Raw genomic sequence first — 7,987 nt, forward strand, 5'->3', positions numbered from 1 at the left:
GACCAATTTGGAGGAACTTGATTTTCTCTGAAATGGGTCTTCCGATTTTTTCTACGGAAGCGTTTTTTAATCTATACCATATACACTTTCATCTCTATTATAGGTAACCTCGTGGCACTGACCACGTTTCATGGAATATTAAATTCCATTTTTTCTGACCAATTTGGATGAACTTAATTTTCTATGAAATGGGTCTTCCGATTTTTTGTACGGAAAGGGTTTTATAATTTATACCATGTATGCTTTCATCTCTACTATAGGTAACCCTTTGGCACTGACCACGTTCCATGAAATATTAAATTCTATATTTTTCTGACCACTCTGAAGGAACTAAATTTTCTCAGGAATGGAACCACCAATTGCTTGCACGGTTTGTTTTTATTAATCTATAGTATGTATACTACCATCTCCCCGTTTCCGTGGCACTGCCCACGTTCCATGGAATTTTAATTTTCGTTTTTTTTGTGTATGTCGTTAGTTTTTCTGTAAAGGCATAATTAGTTTGCACGTTCCGTTCCGAATCAGCTGTTTTTTTTAGCTTAGGGAAAGTTGTGTATGTGGTTAGTTTTTCTGTAACGTTGCCGTTCTGTTGCGGATGAATCTGTTGTAAACAGAATTTTGTCCGCAACGTTAAGTGACAGCTAAAACAGCTTATATCATATACACCAGTCATGCCCAAGCCCTATACTCTTGGTACTCTTTTGTTTTTGTAATTGCTCTTAGCTATAGGCTGTGTGTTTTATATACTCACTAGAGCACTCAGCACTAGCAATACAAAATACACAAACAACTTTGTCTTATTATTTTTTTTGTCGTTCTTCACAGAATACACGCGTGTTAAAAGCAACAACACTTTCGTATGCTTTGCTGGTAAACATTGACGACTGTGATCATCCATGTAGCTTTTGTTTCTGTTTATCGTATGATATTTTAAAAATGTGTGTGTTGAAAGTGAGTTTTTTTTTCTTTTTTATTTGTATGAATTGGTTTTAACAACAACAAATATTGAATAAAAAGTAGTTTTTCTTTAAATGTATTGGTGTTTACTCTTCCATAAGGAACTTGTGGGCACCCCTGATATACACACAAAAATGCAAGGTGCATTTAATAAGGTGCCATCGGCAGCACAGCTGATTATAGAAATAGCACGCACAAATGTCAAACTACATATATAAAAAATATCCGCCCATACGCCCATATGTCAAACTCTATATATAAAAAATAAGTGAATTCGTCTGTAATTATTTCAATTCGCCACTGCTGTCACCTTGTTAAATACGCCTTGCAAAAATGCTAACAATATTATTAACAAAAGAATAAAAATATAATATTTTCAAAAAACATTGAAATTTAATTTAATCAAATAAATATAAACTTCTTCTAATGTATGTAAAAAAATTAGTTTAAATTAAATCATTAACAAGCAATATATATATATGTATTTATAAAAGTGTTCACAATAATATGCTGAAAACAGCTGATATGATCTTACGGAAAAACTAACTACAATATAACAGCATTCAGAACGGCACAGAACAGAAACGTTACAGAACACAAAGACTAATGGAGCCTTAAGTCAGCTTAAGCAACTGTTCGAAAACATATAAATACAAAAAAGCTGATTCGGAACGGAACGGAACATACAAACTAACTAGGCCTCTAAACTAGTGTATGCATATTATAGTTGGGCCTTTAAGTACATTATAGTTTGTCACATACGTTTTATATGTATTAGAACAGTCTTAAACTAGTGTATGCTTATTATAGTTGGGTCTTTAAATAAAATTTAAATGTCCCTTATTAGTGTATTAAACAATTTTGTCTTTAAATAATCAATACCAATATTGAAATTAATAGAGAAACAATTATAAAAAAATTTTTCTTTTATGTTCACAACTTAGTGTTGGCAACACTTTATAAAACTAATCAACTCAAAAGAAATATATACATTGACGTGTAGTATTCTTTACATGGTTGTTTTGTAATAGATTAGTTAGGTGCTAAAATTACAACTCTGTTGATGTTTTTTTTTTATAATATTTTACAATAGTGCATGACTTAAATGTGAAGTTGTAATCAGTAAAAAATTAATTTTTATTTATTATGTTTAGTGAAAATTGTTCTTTAAATATTATAAGAGTTTAATTGTATATTTTAATTAAACAAATGGTGACTATATAAGCGGATAAAAGAGTTAAAAAGAATAAATAATTGTGAAGATGAAAAAAAATATTGTGTTTGCATACATTCTGATGATGTAGTTCATGCGTTATTCACTGGTAAATAGTTTAGAAAATATGAAATCAATAATTCCTTGCTAAAATAAAAATCCAATAATAAATTGGAAGAAGTTGTAAAAATCTACGCCCTTATTTATTATTTTGTTTGAGTGTTTGTTTTCTTTTTTGTTCTAATATTTCCTATTTGATTAAATAAAGTTGTTTCTTTCACACCAACATTCCTTGCGTAAGCTGTGGCTTAAAAAACAATTGTGTGCTCTTTTTTGCTTGGATGACTAAGCGCCATTTTCGATTGATTTCTTCTTTTCGTCTTTCGCGTTAATGTATTTGACGTCTCTGGCAATCCTTCAAAATTTATAATTGTTCAATATTTGTTATTTGATTTAATAAGTGTATTTATTTTTTGATTATTTTATATTTCTTCATACCATTCCTCTCCTCATCTTTAAATAAATACTAAAGATGAAATATGGACGTAATTTATGTAATAAATAATGTTGAAATTACAACTTGTAAGGTTGGCATTTGTCTACTGTTTATGTTATAGACTTCATCTGATAAATGTGCAATTAATTAATTATAAGGAAGGTTTGTTAACATTTTCTCATAATGTACCTTTCGTCAATAACAGAAAAATATTTATTTATCGTAAATATTAAAAATTATGTCTTTATTTTTTTCTTTTATTAAGTGATTTGGTCGATCGATTTCCTATAAGTGTATTAATTAGCAAAACAAAATGTGTGAACATATGCAGTAATGTGATAAAACAAGACATTTTATATTATTTGTGTGCTTACAGTTTTAATTTCTTAAAATATATGAAAAGGTGGATTTATGGGAAGAAGTTTTCAGTTTTGGATGTGCTTTCAAAAATTTTACAAAATTTATTGGAAAATCAATAAATTTTCACTTACATATTCAGTTGTAGATGTTGGAATAGTATGAGAGTGTTTTTGTAAAAGACAATAGAACACTTCAAAAACACTCACTAATATTTGTTTTTTTTTTTTAATACAAATTTAGGAATGAAAATAACTGTTTTACAAAAACTGGTCCTTAAGTTGCAATATGTTTCGATTCTTGTACAAATTTTGGTTTAAGCCGGTTTTAGTGAAACTAAAAAAAATTAATGATACGTCGAAAAGGGCTTTATGAGTATCTGAATACATTATTTAAAAGTTAAGATAATAATTTTTAATTTGAGTATAATATGAATCTGTATGTGATATAAAACCGGAGATATTAGAGACAAATTATGATTTTTTCCTTATGAAAAAGTGTGTATGCAAAGTTAAGGAAGGTTATGAAAGGAAGTTTTTACTGAACGAAAAGACATACATAGTAGAGAAAATCCATGCGGTTATATGGGGAATCTATATGCGATCAACTGATGCAATGTCGGTGTATGTAATACCATGGATGAAATACTTGCGCCCAGCAGATGGCCGGCAGCAGATGGCCGGCTATTCAGAAACATTATTATTTATTTACGTGTTTTACTTACTAAAAAATGCATAAAGCATGAAACGAAAAAAACTTATACTTGTATTAAATAAATTTATTCAAATATTGTACAAATTCATTACACATTAAAATATTTTCCGGAAATCATCCCATTAATGATTTTATAGATGTTTACGTTATTTTTTTGGACGAGGAGGTCCACTTACGCTGGGATAACATTTCTGTGTTCTTTCCCAATAAGCATTTTTACTGGAATTCAAGTTGAAAGCAAGTGTAATTCAAGCTTTGAATTATATTCAAGCAATTGAATTACAGCTGTATTACACTTTATTTCAAAAGCATTCTCCAGTAAAAAGGAAACATACAGTCACTCCGTCGCATAATCGAACAAGATTTTGTTCGATATAAATGTGCTCTAAAGCTATGTTTCCGCATACACCGTAATCGGCACCGAAAACGAAATTCCATAGATTTCAGAACAGAAAATGTATGGAATTTCGTTTTCGGTGCCGATTACGGTGTATCCGTAAACGTAACCTATATATAAAAAGATGTACCAAAAAATTGCTTTTTTGGTACATCTCTGTTGTGTTCCATGTTTCTAGTTAAAACTCTTTTAACTGAACTAACGTGTTAAATTTTATTTGTTGCACTCCCCTAGCTAATTCTCCCCAAGATGTCCAATTACATTTAATTCTGGGCTCTGAGCAACTGTTTCTATAAGTTTGGGATAGTTATGGATCAACCAAAGTTGTTTGCGACAGAGTTTAAAATTACTACTATATTAGTCAAAAAATTGCAACAAAAAAAAAATAATTTTACATGAAAGCTGGAACAAATATTTAACAAGATAATAATTAATTGTATACATACTAAAAATATAAATACTATTTACGAATTCCATATATGCACAAGCTTCATTGTAGAAATATTTGTCGCAGTTTTTCCAAAAATATTTTGCCTTACACAATATTTTACGTTGCAGCTAGAACCCAAAATGAAAATTTTTAATTTTTAAAACATTTGCTGACTAAATATACAGTGAGTGTCACTCAAAATCGTACAACATATTTTTTTTAAATATTATGAAATTATACAGGCAATAATAGGTGATTATATAAAAAATTAAAAGTAATTTTATTAATTGGAACAAAAAATATGTATTTCAACAAAAAAGTTAACAAAACCGCAATTCGTTAAAAAAATATTGATGAAAATTAAAGAACATCACAAAATTCATTTTTCACTTAAATTCGTACAATTATATTAAATTATAATTAAAACTTTAAAAATTAAAAAAAATGTTAATATTAAATAATCCTAATACTTTGTAGGGTATCATTTGCTATTTTTTAGTGCCTTTACGATTTTAAATGAAGCGTTGATATTCTGGGCACTGACAGTCTTACCCAATTTTTTTATTTGTGGATAAGGGCAATTAAAATTATACCCAATTTTCTAATAAGTAATAGCACATACAATATAAAAATAGCATTTTAAAATATTTCCAAAACATCAACTTTCTAAAACTAATGAATACAATTTGATTACGATGATGTACGATTTTAAGTGACATTCACTGTATGTATATTTTTGGTTAGCAAAAACAAATTAAATTGCTTGTGTATAATATACAAAAATTTTACTACAAAAACATCATACATGCAAACAAATTGCAGCGTGAAAACCATAAACTGCAAACGATATGCGCAGTGAAAAATTCAAACAATGAAAATATGGAAGATGCTAAAAGTAGACTGCCAAACCATACGAAGTTGAAAAATGTAAAATACGAAATTGTGCAAAGTTAAAAATGTTTAAAGCGAAAATGTTTATTTTTAAAATATTTCCTCCACATATATGGTTTTGTTTTGCCGCATATAGTCATTGAGTAGAAAAATGTGAAAAAAACTAAATAAGATTCTGGACAAAGGATAGCTAGCGGAGGATATTATTATTGAATTTTTTGATTGATTGTTGGCTTTTTTAATACGAATTCAAATGTATTCATGCTGGTGGTAATAGGAGTCCAGAAAAATTAGTAAGAAAAAAAAATAATTTTGTATGTAAAGCGGTTAAAAAAGGATATATAATGCAACAACAAAATGTGACAGCAACAGCCAAATACCATAAATAACAGGATGGTCATTCATTTTATGAATAAAATCTATCATAAAGTGTTGTACATTCAAATGTTTCCTTTCGTAAAATTTGTAACAGGAGAACAAACAAAAAAATAAGCAGCATAGAAAATAATTGTGCAAGAACAATTTTATGTGTAAGATACATACACATATGTAAATGCAAAAAAGGCACAGGTATAAGTACAACAGGAGCAAAAGGAAATTAACTGCAACAACATCAACTTATATACACAAATGCATTTTGCATTTACTAGCATTAATGCTAGTAAATGCAAAATGCAACAACAATTTATACAAAAATCATAAACAAATACATAAATAGGTTAAATCGTGATCGTGAGTGATTTTGTAGCAGGAGAAAAAAGGATAAAGAGGAATGATAGAAAATGTAAGCATCAACAAAAGCAAGGAAAATAATTAAAAAGGGATAGAAAATGCAAAAACCAGATTATGGAGGGACACATGCATGAAAGCAAGAATAATTTATCACAACAAATGAATTCAAAGAGGTTATAAATAACAGGAGATACGAAATTTAAGAAAGTTCCTGAAAATATAATTCTGCAATGAAGAAAATTTTACTGTATACAAATATCAAGTGAGAGCGTAAATGATCGACTTTGAGTTTTTAAATGCTCATTCATATGTATCCATTCGTAGTATTTCTAACAGGAGAACAAAAAAACAAATAAGCAACAGAGAACAAATTATGCAACGAAGGCACAACAAATTTTTTACATAGGCACGAGCAAGGCGTATTTATACAAGGTGGTGGTAGTTCTACAAAAACAACAAATGGTCTTAACAAATGTCAAAAAACAGAAATTAAAAATTAAACAAATATGTATTAAAACTAAATATAGTGTAGATAATTGAATAGTGAGGGCTTTACTTATTTATGCAAAATATAAATATTTTGTTAATTAGCTTAGAATATGTAGATATTGAAGTATAAAAACAAGCTTTGACAGGTGTTAGAACCAAACAAGCGAAAAAAGAGTAATCAGCTGATTGACTGACTCCACCTTGTATAAATTCGCCTTGGGCACGAGTGCAGCAGGAGAAAAAGGAAATACAACAACAACTACTTAACTACTACCTCAAGTAATTTTGAAATACAACTGTTGTATGTGTGTCCTCTAGCTGCATAAAGCAACAACAACACATTCAAAAAATAGGAACAAATACAAAGCAAAGGAATTTCTAGACATGTGGTGGAGTACCGTTGCAATTAATTGCATTTTGTTGTTTCTTTACTGTTAATGTAGAAAATTAACAAGTCAACAACAACTTGTGCAATCTGAAATGCAAATGAGTATGATTGGCTGAGCGTTTGTAACAGGAGTAAAATAAAAAAAAAAGTATAGAATGCTAAAAAAAAAAAATATGTATTGTGAAGGATAGGAATGCAGTGAAAGTACATTCAATAATATTATGAGCAAAGGATAGCGGATGATATTATTATTGCATTGTTTGTGTAGAACTGATTTTTGTTGAATACCGTTACAGATCATTTTTTATTACGCATTTTGGTTTATTTTTAGATCGAGGAATTTTTGTCATGTGCACTGAGTTGTTGTTTTTTGTAAAGGATTTTTGTGTGTATTTGTTTTTTATTATTTGTACACTTGTCATTGTGTAATTTTTTAACCGCTTTACATACAAAATTATTTTTTTTTCTTCCTAATTTTTCTGGACTCCTATTAACACCAGCATGAATACATTTGAATTCGTATTAAAAAATCCAACAATCAATAATAATATCCTCCGCTATCCTTTGTCCAGAATCTTATTTAATGTATTTTCATTGCACAAATAAATTTTACATACCTCAAAAATAAAACTTCTATTTTATTGCACTAAAATTCTTTATTAACACACATTTCAATACAATTTTTTATTTTGTACACCCAAATCAACTTCATAGTTTTTTTTTTTCACATTTTTCTACTCAATGACTATATACGGCAAAACAAAACCATATATGTGGCGGAAATATTTTAAAAATAAACATTTTTAACTTTGCACAATTTCGTATTTTACATTTTTCAACTTCGTATGGTTTGGCAGTCTACTTTTAGCATCTTCCATATTTTCATTGTTTGAATTTTTCACTGCGCATATCGTTTGCAGTTT

The 7,987-nt window shown here is 28.7% G+C and overlaps 1 protein-coding gene across 3 annotated transcripts in view; it reads left to right on the forward strand.

Moving 5' to 3' along the window:
* The first annotated feature begins 2,097 nt into the window (after positions 1 to 2,097).
* Positions 2,098 to 7,987, forward strand: part of Slik (Sterile20-like kinase) — a 181,917-nt gene continuing 176,027 nt past the window's right edge. Inside the window, exon 1 of one of the 3 annotated variants that reach the window (XM_065512570.1) lies at positions 2,098 to 2,279. The gene's annotated coding sequence lies outside the window, so the exon portion shown is untranslated. The remainder of the gene's footprint in view (positions 2,280 to 7,987) is intronic. The other 2 variants (XM_065512569.1, XM_065512571.1) reach the window with 2 other exon arrangements.

This window comes from Calliphora vicina, chromosome 5 (genome assembly GCF_958450345.1).
Source record: "Calliphora vicina chromosome 5, idCalVici1.1, whole genome shotgun sequence".
NCBI lineage: Eukaryota > Metazoa > Arthropoda > Insecta > Diptera > Calliphoridae > Calliphora > Calliphora vicina.